The 22,454-nt window shown below is 43.0% G+C and overlaps 1 long non-coding RNA gene across 3 annotated transcripts; it reads left to right on the forward strand.

The window, feature by feature from the left end:
* The first annotated feature begins 1,167 nt into the window (after window positions 1-1,167).
* Window positions 1,168-22,360, forward strand: LOC119515861. 3 transcript variants are annotated; one of them, XR_005213160.1, is made up of 4 exons: window positions 1,168-1,871; window positions 2,613-2,753; window positions 15,025-15,272; window positions 21,048-22,360. It is a non-coding gene; the product is annotated as an uncharacterized LOC119515861 (long non-coding RNA). The 3 variants fall into 3 exon arrangements; XR_005213161.1 differs by lacking the exon at window positions 21,048-22,360 and having other exon boundaries at window positions 2,613-2,772; window positions 15,025-15,550; XR_005213159.1 differs by lacking the exon at window positions 21,048-22,360 and having other exon boundaries at window positions 15,025-15,550.
* The last annotated feature ends 94 nt before the right edge of the window (window positions 22,361-22,454 follow it).

The following is a 22,454-nucleotide window of genomic DNA, read 5'->3' on the forward strand; positions in this document are numbered from 1 at the left end:
ATGCTTATCTTTTTTCAAAGAAAAAAAAAAATAAAAGACTCCCAGTTTATTTTCTACTGTCCTTCAGCTCTTTCCCCAGCCCCGGGAGGAAAGCGAAAGGAGAGAAAATGGGCTTCTACCAATGTTCTTTGGCTTCGTAAATTCACAATTCAGTCTACCATGATGTTCTGATGCTTTCCTAATTTATCTGAATAAGTCCGCAGCCAATTTTAACCATTTTAAAAGTGTGAGTGGAATTGAGAAGTTGGGGAGCAAAACACTTTCCGTGCTGGGCTACGGATACTTCTTTTGACCTTTTAAACGATGCTTGAGACATTTCAGCAAAAAAATGGGACAGTTCCTTTTTAAATGACACTCTCCATAAACACCCCCTGACTTAATTAGGAACTAAATATCCTCTCTGTATTAGCCTATGAAACCACATCTCTGTCTCGTGGAGTGTCTGGAAAAGAAAATAAGGTACATATGAGCTCCGAAATCAATTTTAACGCATCCTACATCAAATCAACATATTATTCACAGTTGCTGTAGCTGCCTGGAGTCATGTGCAAAAAGGATGCTTGAACCTCCATCTGGGAAATTCATTAAATGTGAATTTAATGGAGATTGCCATGAACCCTTTAGTAACTAAGTTAGTTAACAAGACAACTGCTTTCATATTTCCGTGAAAGAAGCCGGTTGGTATTATGTGTCTGTAACACGGTTGAAGAAATTGAATAACGATACATAGTTCTTTTTGTTAAGCAATAAGGACTCACTTAAGAAATGGCTCTGAAAATATTTTTAAGTCAGAAAAGTTGGAAAGTGTGTGGAATGAGTTCTGATCCACTTTCTTGCATGTTTACTGTGATAAAAATAATATCTTACAGGCTAAATGTTAAATTTAGTTTTGGGGATTTTTCACCTAGTTCTCCATATTAAAAAAAAATTAATAGCTTAATTCAGTCTATAAGAGAAGAAATTGTGTGTCTCATAGAGTGTCTATACTCTCTCTCATAGTAATCCAATTAAAAAAAATCTTGTAATTCAGTAATTTTTCTGCAGTGACACACTCATTCAAGATGAAAATTTCATTAACTTTTGGAACTGTCACCATGGGTAAATTATACTTATTTTTCTTTTCAGCTTAAAAAATAACAATCTTATCTAGGACTGCTGGCAGGACATTTTAAGTAGGGTGGAAAGTTTTGTGGCACCTTTAGAGCACAGCATCCCCCCCCATCATCACCACCAAATTACCAGATCTCACCCCCTTCTGAATGGATTTATGTGTTGCCAACTCAGAGAGCCAGGAGGAGGGGCTTTATCTTCAGGGAGCTCAGAGTGAACGATTCTAGAAGACTGTGTAAGAGATTCTGATCTAGAGCCAACTCCCATCCTCCTACCCACCAAAACAAAACAAAACAACCTTTGGAAAGCATTTCCACTTGAACTTTATAAAATGCCAAACTAAATACCTCTCACACAGGGTAGGGATGGCATTTAGCTCCTCATCTGTGAAATGGGTTTCTCTAGTTAACCACTAAGCCCAGCATGAAGGGACTCACTGGGGCTTCTTGCTTCAGAACTCACATGTCTCCAACTTGTTTGTGTCTCTTGATGTTGGTGGAGACTAAGAACACTCCTTACTTGGGTTATTTGTAAAGACGCTGTGCACACACTGGAAAGGGAAGGATGCAGCAATTCTTGGGAAGGAAATAATTTAGCTTAGGATACCTGATATGTTATCAGGTAGCCTGTATTTATGCATATATAATTTCTCCAGTTTTCCAGGTCTTACTAGCTGTTCAACAAGGACAGTGTGCAGACAGCCTGTGAATCTTGTCTTCGTCCATGATTTCACTCCCAGCCAAGTGGATCAATATTTGCAGGTTTACAGCCTCTTTTCTAAATTTTTTTTAAAACCCTTTGTCTCCTCCTTTAAAGATTTTGACTGTTGCTATATGGTTTTTTAAATGCCAGAGCAAGCAAAAACTGATGACAACTTTCTGTTTTATTATACTTATTTGAATGAATGTGTGTGTGTATGTATATACTGCATATATTTACTGGATTTCTTTTTTCTGTCCATTTTTCTTCCCTTGGGAAAAGACATCCAGAAAGCTCAACTGTGACATTATTACTAAAAATGCCTTTTAAGACATCCAGTTTCTCCTGTTGAGTAAAGATTTATTTATTTTATAAATGTATATTGCCATTCAACTCTGTCAGGATTCTGCTTATGCATGGAGCTTTTCCCAGCCTAGGAAAGATGTGGTGATGTCATCCAGCAATGAGATTTCCGTCAAGAGCTGTCAGGGCTGTGGAAGTAGGAGCATCCCATTCTGGTGTGTTCTCTTTCCTTGGGGTGATTAGGAGGTACAAGACCCCTAAAGGAGTTTTTTTATGATGGGTGAAGCTCATGTGTTCTCAAGGATGTTGACCACCAGTCAGTATAGATAAAATATACTTTGTGTCTGCTGGTGCTGAATGTTCTAGTTGCAGAAGGCATTACTTTTGTGATGAGACCATAAGGACTTCTCACCACATACCATCAGGGTACACTTCCCTTTCCAAACAAAAGTCTAATGACCGCATAACTCTTCTTAGCTGCATTCTTATGTTTTCTATAGATTTGCTTATTCGCTGCTACTGGAAACCAAAAGGATGGGATGGAGGAAGGAAGTTTGTTTTCTTAAAAGCCCCACGTGACAGAAAGCACATGAGCTTTCCTCCGGACCGAACTTTGACCATCACAGGAGTTTCCCCAAAAGGTGACAACTCTGCTGACAGGTTACTTCTGGATGCTTTACTCTGATTTTTTTTTTTTAAATGAAATTCAGTTTTATTGAAATATATTCGCATACCATACAATCACCCATGGTGTACAATCACCTGTTCCCAGTTTTACTCTGGTTTTTAAAATGGGCTTCTGTGAATGTAAAATGAGAAACAACCCCCGAAACCAGACTCATTAATAGAGAAGGGATGTTCTAAGTCCAGATGGGTATAGTGTGTGAAAATGGAGCTCTCAGGGTAAGGAAAACTGAGGAAAAAATAAAATGGTGAGTTGCAGACTTGTACCCAGTCAACAGACCAGCAACCATTTGGCATCTGTCAACACGTCGACACTCAGATACAGAAGTGTTGGTTTGTTCTGCAGCCAAATTGCAGTTATTATGATCAGATTGCCCAAGCAGAAATCAAACCTCCCCAGAAGTTGCTGAAACTCATGATGAACAATTAAAATGATGAGTGGCTGCTTCTTAGGAATCCCTGGAAGAAGACACAAAGCTCATCATTAAAACAATACTTTTTAATGCCCAGAAATAGCCCATGAACTCAGAGTGATTGTTTGGGCATGAAGAATGGCCCATTACCCATACCTCATGGACCTTTCTTGGAAATGAGTCCCTGAATGGGAGGAGGGAAGAGAGTGAAACAGACCCTGAGAATCTACCCTGGGGGTGCAGAGAGGGACATCGTTTTCCCCCAAGGAGCCCTGAACCCAGACAGAGAGTGTAAACAGCTCAGGGTCACCCATGCTGGGGGTGCCAGGGTCAGTGGCCATCCACTGCACAGCCAGTTTTGTGTGGGGTGGGAGGAGGGTGTCAGTGTTATTCCTAATTATTGGGGTGAGGAGGGACATAAAAGGGATGGGAATGCAGCCCATTTAAAGTAAAGATATCCACCCCAAAGCACTCAAAGCCATCTCTGGTTCCCTTTGGAAGGCTGAGGGTGCCCACAAACTGGACACTGGCTGGGAGGGGTTTGCAAATGTAATGTGATTTTCCAGTGTGCTTGGGCTCCAAGGAGAGTCTTCGGAAAGCCCTTGAAGTCCTTAGCCCCAAATCCATGTTAATAGGGTAAGTCTTTTTTTTTTTTTTTTTTTTTGGAAAAACATTGGCCCAGAGTGCACTCGGGTAAACTAGGGGAAAGGACCTGGTATTGTCTGCAGGTACTTATTAACCACTGTTCATTTGCAGGATCAATATTTCCAGCCAAGGGGTCAACCCTTGAGATACAGCTCCGTGTCTTGCTTTTGCCTCGACACAACCATTTATTTTATAAATGCATCTGCCAGAGAAGAAAAGGCAGTGCGAAGGACTGTGTCTTTTATCTCAGGGATATGCAAAGCGCGTTTATTTTCAGCTTTTATCTCCGGAATTGTATGTTGATCCCATACATATAGATTGATTTTGTTCAGGTAGGTAATGAAAAGTCAAGTGGAAAATTACACAATGGCACTCGTGATCCTCGCCTTATATTGGTATATAAATTGGTTTATTATTTCATTTGATTACAGAGGCTTTTTTTTTTTTTTTGGTGCCAGGAAAACTTCAAAATGCGTCATGTTGTCAGTGTCTCTGAATTTTCTTTTGGGGAGGGAGGGCAATTGTTTTGTTCCTTTTGCTAATTACATTGGCTAAATGAGCTCTGACGGGGATTTCTTCGCTGCTCTTTGCTCTCCCCATCCCACTTTCGAGCTCATGGGGTGAAGATTCTGTAACACAGCACCATTCTGAGTCAGAAAAAAGATGTCTGTCATACACATCCTGTTACATAGGTGGATATTTTTTCACTCCAGGTAATTTAAAACTTTGCCACCATGACTGAAAGAGCAACCCCCCCCAACACCCCCCCCCCCAGCACCAGGCATCTGGGGTGAGTGGGAGCAAAGCAGCAGGGTTCTGCCACCACCCAGGGACAGCTTGGAGTCCCAGTCCTGGAGGAAAAGTTATTAATAAACATCTTCTGGACATTTGGTAGCCTGCGGAGCTTGCTCCAGCTTAAAGCAATTAATTCAGGACACTGACATAAACTCTCCAGGTCTTTGACAGCTTGGAGCCGAAATAAAAATGCTAGTTCTCCAGGGAAGAGGAGAGGATGGCTAGCTCTTTTCTGGACTGTTTGCTTATAAGCCCAGAGAGCAACCTTCCCTTGCAGAATGAAATGCAAGGGCACAAACAATGTGCCGGGGAGAGAATAGGAGATGGGAATGAACAGTTTGAACTATTTGCTCAGCAGAAGGACAGCCACAATACTGAGCAGTTCTGTTCCCATGCAGCGCCGTCGCTTCTTTGGGGCCTTTGTTGTCCCCCGTCTCCGTGGCCAGAGAAGAGCACAGCTGCAGCACTGCAGCTCAGCGAGGCCTCCCTCATCCCCCTGCATCTCGGGGTGCATTTACTGTAATGCCTTGGGCTCCTGGATCCTTTATTTCACGAAAGGATGGGAAGGGAGAGGATGAAGAAGGCCATTGGGGGGAGAGGGGAGGTGGCTGTCATCGTCGGTGTCTGATTCAGGGTTTTCCCCTTTCTTTCTTAAATCAAAGCTGTGATTAGACACGATCTTTGTGGGGCATTTAAATGGAAGGGCTCAGTGATTTGTACTGGTTGTCAGGCCAAAATGTTGTCCTGGTGGGGGGGTGGAGAGGGAGGGGGAGGTGTGTGTGGAGGGCAGGGAAGGGGCGCTTCCAGGCATAGATTCTAGTTTAAAGAATCAGACTTTTCCAGCTGTTGAAAAGAAGGGGAAGTGTTGAATCGTTAGCTTTAAAACTGTGCTCCATTACGACTTTCCACTCCTGAAAATAACTTTGACTCTTCCTTTCCACACTTATTTTGCTCCTGACGGATAGAGGTTGCTGGAATCATAGTAAAAAACAGGATGACCCATGGGTAGGACATAAAATGTACTTTTGTAATTGCCATGAATCACACCCACAATCAGAGTAAGCCACCTCCCAGATAATTCAAAGGCTTCTCCCAAATTTGCTAGTTTAAAATCAGAGCCTCTTTTAAATGGTGTAAGAGAAGGAAGCCACGATAGCAATATACAAATCAGCACAGAGTACGGTTTACATCAAGTTGGTTTTAAAGTCAAAATCTACACTCGTTTGCACTGTTGGGAGTGTTTTCTGACTGTGGGCTCGGCCACTGAAGTTAGTTTACGGAGCCAGGCTCCAGTACTTAATTCTGTTGTAATAAGGCTGATTTAGCCTGAAAGGTTTTATGAGGTGAGAAGGCAAAAAGTTTAGCTGCAAAGAAAATTAATGGTTTACTACGATTGCATTAAACATTCACAGGCCAGAAACACACCTGCGGGAAATACAAAGTTTCAGTGCTCTCTCTCTCTCTCTTTTCTTTTCTCACTGACAAAACGCGCTGGGGTGGGGAACAAAAACAAAAAAACCTTCTTCTGTTTTTCCCGCTGGGTGGTCAGAAGGAAAGGCCACGAAGCCAAAACCCTCCCATTGTGTGGCAGCTCTGGAGGACCCGACCTCATGTGCGGCTGTCAGAGAAGAGAGCACCTGTTTATCTCTGGTGGTGGCGTGTGTGTGTGTGTGTGTGTGTGTGTGTGTGTGTGTGTGTGTGTGTGCGCGCGCGCGCGCGCGTGCATGTGTGTTCCACCCCGGGGCCCGCACCTCCCATTGCAGCTCCCCTCCTTCAGCCAGGGGAGGGGGGCTTTGCACAGGACACCCCCCTCGTCGTGCCACGTGATCAGTGTCAGGAGAGCTGCTAAGGAGTTTTAATGCCAGTGAGTGTTAACTTGCGTAATTTGACTTAAATGGGTTTGTGTGTGTGTGTGCTTGTGTGTGTGTGTTTGAGCATGTGTGTGAGTGCAGGGAGAGGGATGGGAAAGGGGAAGAGGTCTATTTAGACATTTGCCAGTGCTTGACGGCACGATGAAAAGACAAAGGAAAAAGGGGGGGGGGGTCCTATAAAAAATATCGTCTCTTGCTTTACTTTTGTATAGACATGTATGGGTTGGATTAGATAACCTTTATTTCCCTATAAGGAATGTAATAATGCTGTCAAGTACGCTTTGTTCTGCCTTTCTTTTGCAAGCACAAATTTTAAATTCTGTATTTAGCTCAGAATTTATATCATATAATAAAAGAACACATTTTTTTTTTCCTTGATTGGGTCCTTAGACTAAATGTACTCCATCTTTATGAGAACTGATGCCAAGGTGGAAATTGTAGCTTTGCCTGGGTGATTGTGTTATTTTTCTCTCTGTCACTCCTGACGTAAGGAAAAACCTGGCCTGGGAAATTTTTCCAGCTTGGCATTTTAAGACTGAACTGGAAATGATGTTGAATCATTGAGGATAAGTCAGGGAAACAGATGGGAATCTCCTTCCAAGAAAAGATTTTCTTCCTTTTGAAATCATGGATTTCCATGAGGGAGGAAATTTTTTTTTAAAATAGACAGTTTCTGCAAACTATACACATGTAACTGGTATCTAGTATAAAGCTGCACGCGTTGGGGAAGCTTCTGCAGGAGAAGGAATGTGACGGGGCGGGTAGAAGCACAAATAATGAATCAAGTTTAAAAGACTGTGGTCAAATGCAAGGAGCAAGTGATACTGATCTTATATGTGAGGCAGTTTGGACATCATACCAGCTGCCAACGGGGTTTGATTAATGAGGTATTAAGGAGATCGAGTGACACTTACTGCTAGTTACTTATAGTGCTAATTTCAAAACACTTTGCAATAGACAAAGAGACTCTGCTCATAATGCAAAGTAATTTGTGGTGTGTTCCTGGCGAATGCATTTAGCGAAGCAAATATAGTTATGCAGAATTTAAATTAAGGTTGACAGTAATGTAAACAGAGCCGAAGAAGCACCATACAATAATTTGATGAGGACACAGGTTTTAATCAAGCCTCTTCTATGAAAATAGCAATTTAAATCCCCATCGTTTAAACTGGATAAAATGCTTAAGCTGTGAAGGTTGGAGGAAAAAAATAGAAATTTACCGGAAAAGAGAAAAAAAGAAACATAGTATCTTTGGGGTTACTGTGACTGTGCTTTGCCCTGACAAAGGATTTAAATATGGGGTTGATTTCAAGGCCAGATTACAGGTCTTTGAAGGTATTTGCCAGGAAACTTTTCTCTCTTTTTTTTTAAAGTTATGGTTTAACACATTTTGGTAGTACTGATTCAGATGAATATCACCCTGATAATAAAAAAGTGGAGACTCTAAGCTGATCCACAGGCCCCAGTAGCATTCACTTATTGAAAGGAGAAATATCATCCCCCCCCCAACTGATTTCTATTTGACTCCAATTTGAAAGAAATTTCTAATAAACTCCTTGGGAGTGGAGGAGGTGGGGGGGGGGGCCCGGCTTGGGGATGTGTCCGGCCATCCCGATGCCTTAGCTCTTGGAGGGGGCACGCATGCACTCACACGTGACTTTTTCTGGTTTGCTAGTTATTTCCTGGTCGAAAAATCACTGGGGAAGGAGTGGTGAGGGGCCAGCTCAAGCCTTTACATTCATTAAAATGCTAGCGGCCTTGGTTCCAGGGCTGAGAGGCCTTGTATAGGGGGAAACAAAACAAAACACAACAAAATAGCAAATTAGCCTGTCACTGCTCTTGGAAGGAAAAATAAGTACAGACCTAGCAACGTTTCAAAGGACTGGGAAGGGGCAGGGAAATTCCCGGTTCTCTGAATTTCCATTCTGATGCCTCCAAATAGCTTCAGAGAGGGAAAGAAGGATTGGTATGGTGAGGTGTGTTTCTGATACCTATTCTGAGAAAGAACCAAAACCAATATGCATATTACATGCATATATATATGATGCATGTAAAGTGCTCTGAAAATGCCCCGGTAACAAGTTTCATGGCCAAGAGTCAAAAGTGAAAGTTAAGGGGGAAATGGAGACTTGCATTTGGGGGAAGAAGGAGGGGTCTATCATGGATTGAGCATTTATTAATAAACAACATATGTAGTATCCATCTTATGCACGAAGGAACTGATGCCACCGATGGTTAAATCAGGCACTGCTGGTCCTCCGGCCTGCAAGGCAGAGCTGGATTGTTCCGGAATCTTCATGCCCTTCATGCTAAGGCCCCCAGCATGCCACATTGCCTCTCAGGAAGGGACCTCCTGCCCTTCATTCAGGAGTGATATCCAAAGGACCTGGACACCTCAGCCTTCCTTACTCCAAATAACTGGAAGAGGTAAAGGGAAATTGGAGAAGCTCTGCCCCTCTGGATTTGAAGGAAATGAACCAAGAAGGCATCTGTGTTAACTAAAGCTGCAAGGACAGCCGTTCTGGAAGCCCAGAATCCACATTGTCTCCGAGTTCTAGAAAAAGAAATGGTTCTTTGGCATTCCAACCTTGGGGCCTTATGCTCAGAGGTGAGTGAAGACGATGGCATCTTTGGGGACCTCTGAGTCCAGAGAGAGCCAAGTGCCAGCCATGGGTGTGCAGTCTCCTGGAGCTCTCAGGACCTGTGTTGCTGAGGCCAACACTTCTGGAAGCCACTTTATTGTCCCTTCTGCTGGACAAGGAGCAGCAGAGAGGGTGGTGGGAAGGCAGAGATGGAAAGGGGACACACACACCAGGGAGGGTGTGTGTGTGTGTGTGTTGGAGAAAGTAATACACAGAATGGCTATTATTAAATTAAAAAAAAAAAGGGAAAATAAAAAGTGTTGGAGAAGATGCAGAGAAATTGGAAGTCTAAGGTATTGTTGGTGGGAATGTACGATGCACAGCTATTGTGGAAAGCAGTTCGGTGGTTCCTAACAAATTAAATATAGAATTACAGGAGGACCTGGCAATCTCACTTCTAGGTATATACCCAAAGAAAGTGCAAACAGGATCTCAAACAGAGGCTTGCACACCAATGCTCATAGCAGCATTATTCACAATAGCCAAATGGTAGAAATGACCCGAGTGTCCATCAATAGATGAATGGATAAACAAAATTTGGTACATTCACATGATAGAATATTATTTGGACATAAGAGAGAATGCCTTCTGAAGACATGCTGCAACATGAAAGAAATTTGAAAACATTTTGCTCAGTGAAATAAGCAAGACACATAAGGACAAAAATGGTATGATGTCACTTGTAAGAGATCTCTCAAAATAGAGCCACAGAGACAGAAAGTAGATGAGAGGTCATGAGGGGATAGGAGAGGGGGAGGGCATGTATATGTTTGGTGGATATGGAAAAAAAATTAAAACTGAAGAAAGTAACACAATTTGGAAGGTGATGACTTTGGGGTATCCCAGGTGTGGGGATGTATCAGTCTTGTCTGACCTCTAATTTCAGCTATGACCTTAAGAACAGTTCCCCAGGGGCTGTGACACTTGGTACTGACACCAAATTTTGGTGACTTTCTGCACTGGAGTGATGCCAGCCACCCAAGTCCCATTGTATGTGCTGATGAGACCGTGACAAAGTCGTTGCTCCTGGAAGTTCCCAAGCCCTGGAGGATGGGGTCCGGTGCTCTCCCTTGCCCATGTTCCTCTGGGGACAGTCTTGACAGGCATTCCACTCAGATCCCCAGGAGGTCCTGGTGCAAAGAGCTCCTGCTGCCCATAGCCGTCCCCTGAGGTCCCCTTCACAAGAAACCACATGCACATCCCTCCTGTTTCCAGCTGAGAAGTTTGAACTACCTATATCTCCACGTGCTACCTAATCCTGTCCTTTCAGTCCATATTTGGGGAGCCACGTGGAGAACCACTGAACTCTGCCCTTCACTTTATTATTGAAGCCACAATTCTGCAGACCTCAGGCCTCTGAGAACGCGTCTCATGTGCTTGTGAAAGTCTCTTCTCTTTCTTACACAGGTGCAGAGTTGACCCAAGGTGATTGCATTTTCTTCCAGGTTACCCCCATAACATGGTTGTCACTCATCTCTTTTTGCCTCAGTCTCTCCCTCTGTCAGAAGGATAAAAGAAAACCCAGTACTTCATAGACCATTGCAAAAATGTAGTTCACTTTGCAAAGTCTCTGGGAATTGAGTGATGCCAGTGATGTGTTTCGGTCTCATTTCTTGTTGTAGAAACATGAGACAGATTAGGGTGTGAGCACAGCACACAAATAATCAGAAGTTGTCTCTTGAAAATTGACAGAGGCGTCCTCACATTCCTTTGCCCATGCTGTGAAAGAAATCCAAACCTGTTTCTCCTGCCCTACCTCTCGACTCAGAATCTTAGTGCAAATCCCAATAGCAACATGGTTGCTATGGTTTTTTTTATGATAATCTTAAGAATTTGTCTCGAGTGAGGCTTGAGTGCCATCCATCTGGAGAAGGTGCTGGGATCCAATTTGCTTGCCTGCTGTTCTTGGTGCCCCACCTCCTTTTCTTCCTTCTTTCTGCACTGCAAACACCACCTTCAGCGGTGCAAAGTTTACTTTCTTACAAGAACCAAGATCTTCTGCCATATAACTCTGGGTCCTGGAAAGCTGCACTGATTTCTTCTTAAACAGAGAAGAGATTACTAACTTCTGATCACCTGCAGGATGTTCCTTGTTCATAGGAAGTACTGATCCAGTAGTGTGAAAGCAAGATCTCCCTGGGTCAGAGCCAACCCCTTATGGGCAGCAGGCTGATTACTGACAAGTTCCAGGTTGTCTGAGGAAGGCTCATTTTAGGCCAGTCCACTCCTGCCCAGTTACCCCTCAGTGCAGGGAAAAGCACCATTGACATTCCAGCTGAGCTCTAATTCCACATGGCCCTTTGGGCTGGCCTTGTCAAATGTCAATGTCTGTGTGTCACTGGGAATTCCAAGACCATTGGCCTGCGGAAAAGGTAATTTTGCATGCACATGGGTGGAAATACATTGGCAGATAGATTGTTTTTTGGCCTGGGGATGTCCACTGATAAATAAGTTGGGTGGCAGGAGCTGGGGAATTTGCTACCGGAATCTTAAACTGAACTGCTGACATTCCAATCTTTGTTCTAATAAATGCTTTGAATGAGCATTGTTGGGGCCAGTTCCAGGTCTGGTGGTTTCTCTTAGATCTTTATATTTAGCTTTCACCATGTCCTCTCCTGGACGTGCCTCTTGCTTCATCTGCCAGTCCTCATGCTTCCGGAATACTAGGCTCTGTGATGTGCTAAATCATCAGCACCACTATCTAAGGGGCCCACAATTTTTACTTTATTCTACAGAATTCTCTACATGTGACAGTATGGGGGCAGCTCCCATGCACTCCCAGAACATTCATTGAGTCAATTTGTTACACAGAGATTGATGATTACATCTGAGTACTTTTCAGATAAGTAGGTTAGTATTTTATTCCCGTAAAATGTTTGACAAATGGCTCTGCTTTTTAGAATGTCTCTGAGTAAAGGGTCTACCTGTCATTTATTAGCAGTTTTCTAAGAAATGTTTAGAGATGAGGGGGTGGACTCAAATGGCTTAGGGTAACTTTTGGGGTTCTCTGAGCACACTAATTATCAGCAAGTTCAGAGCATAACAAATGGGATATCTATTGCCTTAAACCAGCAGGGCATTTTTGATGTTCTTGTGAAATTTCCAATGCACGTTCTTTTGTTACTTGAGAATCAGTTGGTCAAGGGATTGACGATGTCTCAACTCTCTGTTTCTTTAATTATTTACCAAATCCTGTTAATTCTTCTTTCGTAATGTCATATTTATCACTGCTTTTCCATTCTCTCTGCCAGTGCCCTAGTACAGGCCCTTTGTGACTAGAAAAATCTCTTCAAGAGTCATTGCTAGTGACCTCCACTGTCGGCTCCAGCTCCACCCTGTACTGTCACCAATAGTTGGTTTCTAGAAGTCTGTGTTAACATTCAGAGAGGGGCAGCTTGTGCAAGTTGCTTTTCCCTCCAATTATCATTGTACTTTTTATGAGACGTTTCATATCTGCTATTCCAATTTCCTGGCAGACCACATTCTGAACATTGCTTTCATTTTGGAAAGATCAATAGCATGTCATGGAAATACACACATAATTTTTATGTTTACTGAATGTTGATGTTTTGTGTGTACTGACCTAGAGTCTAGACTTAAATGTCTTTTTGGAAACTGTGATGTGGAAATAATTGATATTTCCAATAAGGGAATGTTGGGGAGCTGTACAGATACAGTTTGACAGCTAATTATTTACATAGTCTTTTTGCAAGTAAAGGCAATGAATTCTCCATCTCCTACTGGAGAATTTATTTAAATAAAATGTGCTTATTAAACACTTCAAATAAAATAAAATAACACAATTGAGGAAGAAAGTTGGTGAGTAGAGGTGAATCAGGAATGACCATCGGTGGAGAATTGTGGTGTTGATATACTATTTCTCTAATATGTTTGAACATTTCTGAAATACAAAATGGGGGAAATTGAGTCTCACATTCATTAAGACACTTGCCCCAAATCTCATGGGAGTTTAGTGTTAGAGCTAGTAGAATATGGAATGGCTACATGTCCTCCACTTGGATTCTCCCCAACTTTTCCTTTTGGTGCCTGCAAGCTTGTTGAAGTATTCTGTACATGATGCTGCTACTCCCTTGCTACTTACAGCCTTCCCATCTCCCTACTGTCTTGTTTGCGAAAACAACACTCTGAAAGGTGGAAGGAACCCAATGGCCATTTCTCTCATGATGTCTTCTGTGACCTCATGGCAGTAGTGGACCTTCCCTTCTTGACACTCTCTTTTCTCTTGGCTTCATGGTAATGGGGATGCAGCTCTTTGTTTTCTTCTGCTTTTGCCATCATTTTCTTAACTAGCTGACCATCTTCCTTCCATCCCCATGGAGAGCACCCTGTGGGTCCAGGGTTCAGCCCTCTGCTCTTCTTGCTCTTGATTCTTTCATCTGAAAGACTTCATCTGCTCCCACTCAACTCAAACCTCTAAGTAGATGACACCCCAGGTGGCATTTTAGCCTCATCTCCCCGCTGGGCTTTAGTATTACCTCATGAGCTGCTTGCCAGGCATCCCAACTGGAGATTCCATCATTTCCTCAAACCCAGCATTTCCAAGAAATGAATTCCTTTCCTCACCTCCTCTTCTGTATTTATTGTGTCATCAAGTCTGACCAGGGTTTCCTTTATAACTTCTTGTCTTTCTCATTGATCTCCTTCCTCTGTCCTACCTCCAATCCTTCCCAGTCTTCACTTTCAGGCCCGTAGGATTCCCATTCCTTCCTGGTCTCCCATCTGTGGACTGGAAAGGATCCCTGAGCACCTCTTGCTCCCATTCTTTACCCTCCGAGGCTGCCAGAGAGCCCTTGTTTCTTGCAGGATGAAATTCTAAACATATTTCTCTATCACCCTTCAGCTGATCTAAAACTAGACTCATTTCTCACCTCCTAAACTGCACACCGATCTCTTCATGAGCAACACCTTCCCCAAAGGTTCTGAATCTTCCAGTTCCTGCCTCCTGGTGGTTTCTGAGTCCTACCTGTGTTTCAAGACCTCACTCACTGGAGGTCTAAGACCTCTAGACCCTATTGTCTTACGTTATATTGTTACCTTAGTTTCCTTGACTTTAGCTGGGCTTGTAATGGAATGAATTCTCTGAGCCTGTGCGTCTTTTAAGGTGTGTGACCTTAACCCAGGGTCCACCCTTCCTTTTCTATTTTGAAATGAAGATAAACCCAACTCAGAAGCCCATCCAGCCAGGGTAAATCTTAACACCGTGCCTGGGCCATTGGAGCAGGTGGATAAATACCTTTTAAATTTCATCTATAGGTCTTCTCTCATGGACTAATTTTAGGGTAGAGGCTGACTTATTTACCCAATAGTCCTTAGTCCGTTGTTGAGCATACAGTAAGTGTTTAATAAAGATTGTTGAGTAAATGAATCCTTGACCCTCTCCCAATTCTAAAACAAATCCCCCTCCACTTAGTTGCAGATATGAAGGTGCATGTGTGCACACAGCTCGGTCAGCAGATTTTCTGGGAAATGCCCAGCTTCAAATCCTCTGTCATTTTTTTTTCCCCAATAAGTGCACTTGGATGATGTACTTGCATTTCTTTGTTGAAGTATGTTGCCAGCTGGGGCCCATCTGAGTTTGCATGGATGGGAACTTTCCAAGTGAGCTCCCTCACTGGCCTGGACAACTTGCAATGGGTGTGGGGCCTGCAGAGAGGGCAGGATGGGTGGGTGCTCAGACAATGCCTGGCTCATTGCACACATCTGAGCCCCTCTACCCCTCACTTAAGCTTCCTTTTCCCGTCTTAAATCTGCTCTGAAAGAGAATTTCTAAATTTACTTTTGTATGTTCTAAACATTAAGGCAGATATTTCACTACCACAATGTTTTGTTTTTTTTTTTCAGTTCACAAACATATTTGGACACCTACCTTGTGTCAGCAACTGTATTATGAGCTGAGGGGTGCAAGGGTGAAGATGATATTCCCCAAAGAGTTCCTGATTCAGTGGAGACATGGCCAAGCCCAAAAAAGTGAATTCATCTCCTTGTTTTTCCACATTCTCATGGACCTTGTGTAATCAGCAGAGAAGTACAACATCTTTGGGAAAAGAAGAAAGGAAAAAAAATCCTAATTTCAAATTCCATAGCATGAGGTTTGATTTTAGGCATTTCCTTAATATCTCTGAACTTATTTCATAATGTATAAAATCAGGATATCAGCACCTCTCTATCAAGTTTTTTGGGACAATAAACTGAGTCAAAAAGATGAAGCCCTTAGCATCTTGCGCATCCTAGGTGTTCAATAAATAAGAACTGCTTTTGTTAAGAAAAACTACGGATACATGTTTTTGGACAAAAGCAATCTCAAGGATCTGTTTTAAGTTAATTTTATCTTTATTAAAATGTTGCTAAGGAGATAATATGATTTATCTGGAACAAAGAGGAAGTATACATTTTATTATTTCTCTCCATATATGATATATATGATACATGATATATGTGTATATATATTTTATTACCAAGGACTAGGGTGGGAGTAGACAAGAAACAGACTGGTGTTTCCACTATTCTCTCCTTCCTTTTCTCTCCTCTAGTTATCTATGATTGCCTATCGTGTGTGTGTGTGTCTCTCGGTCTCTCTCTTTCTCTCCCCCCTTCTTTCTTTCTCTCTCTGATTTATCTATCATCTATCATCTATCTATCATCTATCATCTATCTATCATCTATCTCTCTGTTCCCCTCAGAGCAAATTGACTTGTTCAGTGATGGAGATACCAAGATGGGGAAGATACATTTCCTTATTATTATTTTTTTTATGTGTTTATAGCCTTTAGGGGAGGTTCTGATCTATACCCAGATAGTTTTAACTGTAATACGAAATGTGCTATGATAGAGGGGTGACTGGATGCCTAAGAGAACCAAAGAGGGGCATTCAGCTCAAACTGGAGGGTCTAGGAAGCCTGCCATTGTTTTTTTCTTTTTACTTTGTATTTTGAAATAATCTCAAACTTATTGGAGAATTGAAAAAATAACACAAAACCCATACAGAGAATTCCAACATATCCCACACTCAATACACAAACTTTTAACATTTTTGCCACATTTGCCATATCATTCCATCCATCCATAGATCCATCCATCCACCCACCCACCCACCCAGTCACCCATCCATCCATCTACCCATCCACCCATCCATGCTGTTGAGTTTTAAAGGGTAAGGCTCAGCTAGATGAAGAGAAGTAGGAAGCCCAGTCCTTGGTCCAGGGGCATGAGACAGCACCACAAAACAAGAATCCCAAGCAATTCAGTAGCAACAAGCACCACCATAATAGCTGATACTTAATGGCACTTGCTATGCTCCAGGCATTAAGCTGAATGTTTCACATGCTATTTCACTTAAACTTCACAAAATCTCTGAGGAATTTTTCCCATTTCACAGAAGAGGAGAGTGAAGGTTCCACGACAGAGCCCAGCTTCCCACCACCTCATGGACTGAGTGTCAAGTTTGAGGAAAGGTCCCAGAGCAATGAGCCAGAGCTTCATGCCCAGGGGCAGGCCCTGGGGGTATCAGCAGAATGTGGAATCTGGGGAACAGATTCCCAGCTGTTCAGCTGTGCACTCCAGATAATTCTGTGTGGAGGATGGATTAGAGGGACAGGTTTAGGGCCAGGAAAATCAGGCAAGGCCTAGCCAGTTGCCCTGAGGACATCTTGGGGTGCTCCTCCAGAGAGAGTCTGCAGGAAGTGACATCAGTAACATCTCTGCCGAAAGCTACAGGACCACACTGCTTCCTGCTTCCCTCCTTTCTGGATCTCCCCATCTCACACCTCCCATCATTCCTCTGGGTGCTCACCTCAGCTCCTTTGATCCTGCAGTCTGGGAATTTGTTTGTGTTCCTTCCATTGGTGGACACCCAGGCTGGGGCATGATGCTACCCTAGCCAGTGGGCCTCTCTGGAGGCTCACTGGGCACCAAGTAATAGAACAAATACACTATCTAACTAGTTACATATTCCTTTAGTATTTATTTGTGCTCTTCCTCATCAATAGACAATTTTTTGTCTCAGGGAGAAAATTGCACATTTTGGGGAAAGTATTCGTGATTCTCAAGGCTAGCTTCAGGTTGTGATGAAGAAAGAACTTGGATGGCCCTTGGATCTTCACGGTGGCTGCAGCAGCCCACGAGGCTGCTCTCCAGCCTTAAAGGGTCATGTGGGTCCCTGAGCCCGACGAGGGCTGAGCACACAGCAGCCTCCACTCTGCTTGCCCCTCTCCTGCTTTGTTGTTCCCAGAGTACTCGGGACTCTCAGCCAGTTTGCTTCTTGCCTGTCTCCTCTCATTAGGATGGATGTGTCCTGTGGGCAAGGGTTTCCGTTTTGTTCACTGTTGTAAAAGTGCCTGCCACATGGTGGGTACTCAGCAAATATTTGCTGAATAATTGAGTGGATGGAACTTGTTCATTGAGTCTGTTTTTGCCTACTGGTAGGTAGCAGGGCAGTCCAGCTGGGTCAGAGCTGAATCTTTGTGGGAGAGGGTCCACTCCCAGGTGCACCCACCAACATGGGTGCTTCCTTCCCCAGGGGTGAGACAGCCCCTCCTCTGTGTCACATATACCCAGCATCTTGTGTGCGGTTGCTTTAAGAGTCATTTTCAGCTTCATGTGTGCCCTTGCTATTCTTATGAATCTTATTTGATCTGAATAAAAGCACACCACTTATTGCATGCCCATGAGGGGCCAGGAGCTTTATATTTGTTGCAGTATTTAATCCTCCCAGTAACATGAGAGCCAGGCTTTCCTTGTCCTCCTTAACAAGTAAGAAAGTTGAGCCTCTGAAAAGTTGAATATCTTTCCCCAAGGTCTTGTGGCTTAAGTGGAAAAGCCTCAATTCCAACTTAAGTCAGCTTGACCCCAAAGGCCAGGCTAAATCCCCTAATGCCCTGGACCCACTCACACTGTTGCTCTAGTCCTCATAAATGAGGAGTAAAGGACAAGAACAAGGATTGGCCAGGTTGCCAGGGGTATTGGTGCAGGGAGTGAGGCTGAGAGGTGGGTGGTGGTGCTTCTCTATCTTTCCAGATGGTCCAAATGAAATCATAAGTTTCAGCAATAATGCATTGTTGCCATGTGATGGATTTTGACTTAATAGCAACTCAATGGCTTTGACCAAATTTCCAAGAGAACTTCTCCAAGCTATTGTCATTATAAAAACTTTCCCTAACTCCTGAAATCCTAGTTCTGTGAAGGGAGTTTCCAGAGGAAGGAGCAAAGTGCAGTGCAAGAATGAGGGACAAGTATTCAAATTGTTTGGAGTTGGGCTGGTTTTGAAGGATGAGTAGGAGCTTTCCAAGCAAGGGTGAAGATAGGAAGGACATTCCAGGCAGAAGACAACTGGTGTGCCATCTCTTAGTCTTGGGTTCCCTGTTTATTCCAAGGGAATCACCTTCTATTACAGAACCTGGGTGGTAAGTGCAGTGCCTGGTGTATAGTAGTCACTCAATAAATACTTGTGAATGTTGAACACATGGCATCCTCTGTGCCTAGAAATGCCTGGTAACAGGAGGTGCCACTTTGTACTCTTCTCAGTTTTCACATTGTCAACTTGTTGTCACACTCTTTTGTTTCTGCTTCCATGGCCTTAGATAAGATTCGTGTTACCAAAGCTAGAGCAATAGCCCCATAAGTAATTTCCCTACTTCATGCCTGGGCTCACTCTGTTGACTCTACCCACTGCTGTACACTGGATATTCTTGAGAGTAATTGGAATACTTTCATCCCCTGCTCAAAAAACCAGTGGCTCCCCAGTACCTAGTGTGCTGGCACAAATGCCTCATCTTGGCTTTCAAGATCTATCACAATATGGCCACCATACTTTCTCACCTTCACAACTTACAACTTATCTCTGTAAGATCTGTGCTCCAGCAAAACTGAAGTATGTCCTGTTCCCCAAACATGCTCCCTTATTCCTTTACTTCTAAACCTTTTTGGTCACATGGTTACCTGGGCATGGAAGAGCTCTCCCTTCTGAACATTTACAGTAAGATTCTACCTTTCACTCAGTGTCAGCCTTGACCACCATGACCTCCATCAGCCTTTTCTGATTAAACTCTCCTAACTGTTAGTATCTTTCTTACGGTATTTACCATCTCCATCTGGGAACTTTATTCTCCTTCCTATGTTTCTAGCTCAGGATCTTGGATAGAGTCAGCATTGTAAGATACTTGCAGAATTGGACCACAAGGTAGGCTTCAGAGAATGCTGTACAAGAAAGCATGAGGAATTATTTTGTATTAAAGATGATGAATGCAATAATGATGACATTTTCTCCTTCAGATCTACTCTCTGACTTCCTTGTCCTGCTCTGATCCTTGGATGTTGACCCCTGTGGACAGCATCAACCAGGCTACTCTGCCCTCTGGTTTCCTGTTAGGATTGGCTAATAGGAACCATCAGCAGACAATCAAGGAGTGGGAGGAGAGAGCTTGGGTATATTTTTCCCCCCAGCTTGCTCCTTGCTGGCCATCTCAGAAAGGCAGCAACTGCATTCTGAAGGCTATAGCTCATGTGAGCTGGTACGTCCCTCTCCTACAGGTAGAGTTTCTGTCACCTTCTAGTAACCTCTTCCCACCTTGCTCATTCTGGTCTAGAGTTCTAAGGACCCCATGTTGTTGACACTCCCAGCATGTGTCACTAATAAGACTCTTAACCCTACCCTAGTTGTTTTTTTAAAGTTTTTAAAAAGGGTAAATTATGTCATCTGTGTTTCTTACTGAGACCCCATGAATAAATGGCTGTAGCTGATGGTGGTGGTGATAGTGGTTGTGGTGATTTTTCTCCCAGCGGAGTCTGAAAATCCCAGTGGTGGCAGAGACTACCAAGATGCTCTCTGTATTAGTTAGCTATTGCTGCATAACATGTTACCCCAAAACTTAGTGGCTTAAAACAACAATAATAATTTATTATTTCTTAGGGCTTTTGCAGGTTAGGAATTCAGAAATGGCACAACAGGATTGTTTGTTTCTGCTCCATCCCATCTGGGACTTCAACTAGAAGATCTGAATACTGAAAGCTTATGCACTTATATGTCTAGCAATTGATCCTGCCTGTTGGTTTGGGATAGATGGTGCTGTGAAGGAGGAAGGGAGAGAGGGGGGAGGGAGGGAGAGGGAAAAGAGAAGGAGGGAGGGAGAAAGAGAGGGAAGGAGAGAGAAGAGAGGGAGGGGGAGGGAGAGAGGAAGTCATATTGCCTTTTAGAACTTGGTCTTGGAAGTCATTCAGTGTTTTGGTTTGCTAAGGCTGCCAAAATGCAATATACAGAAATAGGTTGGCTTTTTCAATGGAGATTTATTAGTTCACAAATCTACAGTCCTAGGGCCATGAAAATGTCCGACTTCAGGCATCAGGAGGAAGACACTTTCTCTGAGGAAAGGTTGCTGGCATCTGGGGTTCCTTTGTCACATGGGAGGGCACATGGCAACATCTGTCGTTCATTCTCTCCTGGGTTCTGGTTTCAATGGCTCTCTCTCTCAGCTCCTGTGAGTCCTTGCCTGTTTCTCCGAGGATGTTTCTACCTCTCTCTGTGCACTCATAAAGGGCTCCAGTACAGGATTAAGACCCACCTTGAATGGACTGGGACACATCTCAATTGAACCAAAAGGTCCCACCCACAATGGGTCTGCCCCCACAAGAATGGATTAAAAGAACATGGCCTTTTCTGGGGTACATAACAGATTCAAACCAGCACTTCCACCATGTTCTCCTGATCAAGGTGGTACAAAGGTCCATCCAGGTTCAAGGGGAGGCAATATGGACTGCATTTCTCAGTAGAGGAGTGTCCATGTAATACTGGATAATGTGGACTAAAGTGATGTCAGCCACTTCTAGGCCTAAGTATAAATCCAATGCATCACCCACTCTTTCTTCCCATGCAGTGGTGATGGTGCAGAATTCTTGTTGAAGATGGCAGTGACACAAGAGGCCAGGAGCCTGGATCCATGCATTATCTCTTGAGAAGAGCCACCAACCCACACCGACCTTTGTGAGCATGATAACTAGATTTTTACTGTGTTAATCCTCTAAGATTTGGGGACCATTACAAGAAGAGAATCCTATCCATACTCCCAAACTTAGTCTGAGCCAATGTATATCTCTTCCTTTGTTGCTGGCACATCTATTAGGACCACAGATCGATGATGAAAGCAAGAGACTGGGATTAATTTCTTCTTTTGCCTTGTAACCTATGCAACCCCTTCATGCCCCCCTCAGTGTTAGTGGGCAGTAATGTGACAATGGGAGAGAGAAGAAGGAAGTCTTGGGACTGCCTGGGTTGCCTACCCCAGGACCCCTGACAGTATCCAAAAATCACTTGGCCAAGCCAAACAATGGAAAAGGCAAAATGTTAGCATGGACATGATAAATATTCAGTCCTTGTGTGCAGGGTTTGGGGGAGAATGGAGATTGCTGTGTTGGAAATGATTGGCAGGCTCGTGTCTGCAGGGGCCTCTCCACCCCACAGAAGACATTGACGGAGAAATTCCACCAGACATCCGTCCCAATAAAACGCCTGGGAAAAACATCTGTCAGGTGATATTTAGAACTGACATTTTCATAAGGATCCAGTCTATAGAGGGTTTTATCAGGGCTTGGAAAACCACATTTTTCATTCTTCCTCCTCCCCATCTTCTTTAATTAAACAATGCACACAGCGTTTAATGTAAGTTTTCTATTTGATGCTTTAAAATGACATGTTTTAAGGGCTACATTTAAGAAAAAATTTTTACTTGGAAATAATTTCAATAATAATAGTAGTAATTTCAATAATAATAATAATTCCAAAAAATGTTTCTTTCCTGAACCATTCAAGAGTAAGTTGTACACATCATGGCCATTAATCCCTAAATACTTCATTTTATATTTCTTATGAATAGGGATATTCTTACATGACCACAGCCCAGTCATCACCTTCAGTAAATTTAACATTAATATAGTATTTTACTAATTTACCATCAGTATTCTGATTTTATCAATAATTTGACCCAGTAATGCTCTATTTAGTAATCTCTTTCCTTCAATCCAAGTTGTCATGTCTCCTTAGTCTCCTTTAAGATGGAACATTTCTACAACCTTTCCTTTTATTTCATGACTGTCTTAGTTTCCTGGCTACTAAAACAAATACCATAAAACAGGTTGACTTAACAATGTAATTTATTGGCTCATGGTTTCAAAGCTAGGAGGCTTGCTTCCTCCTGGGGTTGGTATCTTCTGGCTGGCCAGCAATCCTTGGTGTTCCTTGGCTTTTCTATCATATGGCAATGCACATGGCAATGTCTTCTTTCTTT

This window comes from Choloepus didactylus, chromosome 19 (assembly GCF_015220235.1).
Source record: "Choloepus didactylus isolate mChoDid1 chromosome 19, mChoDid1.pri, whole genome shotgun sequence".
NCBI classification, from domain to species: domain Eukaryota; kingdom Metazoa; phylum Chordata; class Mammalia; order Pilosa; family Megalonychidae; genus Choloepus; species Choloepus didactylus.